The sequence below is a fragment of the Lagopus leucura genome, unplaced genomic scaffold, assembly GCF_019238085.1.
Source record: "Lagopus leucura isolate 7727_CA_CO unplaced genomic scaffold, USGS_WTPT01 Super-Scaffold_100009, whole genome shotgun sequence".
Taxonomy (NCBI): domain Eukaryota; kingdom Metazoa; phylum Chordata; class Aves; order Galliformes; family Phasianidae; genus Lagopus; species Lagopus leucura.
In genome coordinates, this window is record NW_024962266.1 from 13,334,933 (window position 1) to 13,337,012 (window position 2,080).

Genomic DNA, 2,080 nt, shown 5'->3' on the forward strand with positions numbered 1-2,080 from the left:
CCTCGGTGCGCAGCGAGCCCCCCCCCAGGCGCGGTGCCCGTGGCGCGGCGGAGGAAGGGAGGCGGGGGAGGGGTCAGACCCGCCTCACGGCCAGCCCGGCTCCGGCGCAGCCCCTCGCCATTTTTGTTTCCCGCGGAGGAGAAGCTGGTGCATTGTGGGAGCACAAAGAGCCGCGGCCCCGCCCCGGCGGGCCCCGCCTGCGCCGACAGGCGGCTCCGCGGCCGGGGGGAGCGGCGCCGCGGCGGAAGGACACAGGTGGAACGGGTCCTTCGCCGTCGGTGAACAAAGAGGGACTACTTTGGGCTCGCGTTCCGAGCGGTATCGCTGCCCACGGCCGGGCCTCGTTGCGGCAGCGCCGGTGCTAGCTCTGCGCCGCCGGCGGCTGCCTATTGTTCCCCGGCACCCGAGGGCCGTGCGGCCGCGGCGGGAACGGTCCCGGCGGGGCGGGAGCCGAGCGCAGCCCGGCAGCAGGCCTGGGCGGCGGGGCGGGGCGCGTGCGGCCTCGGTCGGGCACCGCGGCGCGCTGCCATTTTGGGAGCGGAGCCCGACTGCGACTCCCTTTCCTACAGCCGGGACGGTCGGGCGCAGCGGGCCGCGAGCAGCTCGCGTTTCGCGGGCTGGGTCGCTAGGGCAGCCTTAGTTGAGGCGTTCGGCCAGCCCCGGGTGAGCCGCTGTGAGCCAGCGCTCGTGCTCCGCGTGCCTTCTGGCCCACGAGCGTTCTGAATCCAAGTTCCAAGCGAGCAGCTCTTTCAGAGCTGCACGAGTCAGAGGGCCCGTTTCTCCAAGCGGCAGTTGGGCACCACTGGTGCCAGAGATGGAGATCGGTAGAAAATAAATGGCACTCGATGTGAGAAGTGCATCTTTGCACCTGCGTGCAAAGATGTAGTTTGTAATCAGAACAGACGTGTCAGACACAGTGCTCAGCAGCTTCCCAGGCAGCAACAGCTGTGATTGCGCATGGCCAACCCGCAGAATACCAGGGGGCTGAGCAGCCTCTCATCCTGCTGCAGCTCCGAAATGACTCCAATAAAAACTTCTCAAAATCCCTCTTTTCTAATTTACACTGTTTCGGCATCAGCATCACCGCCACACACACAAGTTCCTGACCACATGTGCACATGCCAGCTCTATCCTTTCTCTGTACAATAGTTCCCAAAACCAACACACTCAACTCCAGCATGACTGCAGAGCTGCATGGCCTCGTTCCACCATAAAGCAGCTCTTGCCGCAAAGCCAGAAGTTACTGCTGATGTATCATTATCAGAAAGCGGCACTGAAAGAAACAAAGAATCCCTGTATTACAGAAGAATAATTGGGGTCTAATTAGTGTGCTATTACAGCATTTATGCTAGCAAAACCAGTGTTGCTCCCAAAACCTGTCACCATTCACACTCTCACTGGGCACAGCAGAACACATCAATATTTTGCCCACAACCTAGATTCCACATAATAATTTTCTTCTATTATATTCAAGGAGTAACAAGTGATCTTATAGCCAAACCCTAAGTAAAACCATTTAAAACTCTCCATCTTTGCTTTCAGAATTAGAATTCCAAGCCATACACCTCACACATACTCATCACCACCTCCTCCTGCTGCTCAGAACATCCTTTTCTAATCAGCTCGGTGGGTCACAGAACCTGCATTGGAGAAGTGCCTTTCTAGAGCAAGGACTGTGCAGCTGCCACCAGCCTGCTCCGTCTGAGGACAGGGGTGCACATCAACACAGGTGGCATAGTTCAGCTGCCAATAAACCAGGAGAGATTTGTGGTGAAGGGTCACTGTCATTGTTCCCTTGCCCAGATGTTTACAGGACTGGAAATCTCACCAGAAATGGGCAAATGACCCTTTACAAATGGATTTCAAGTGAAAATGCTCAAGTCAGCAAGCCTAAATCTGCAGCAGCAGAAGGATCCTTCTTATCACTGGTATACGTGGGGCAAAGAAGCGAGCAGCAATAGTAAGCAAAGTTACACAATCCCCATCACTATACTATGAGACATATACAGTTACCCCAACTTGGAGGAAGTGTCTTCATCTGCTTTCTATCCAGCACTAGCAATGAAGCAAGCAGCTACTT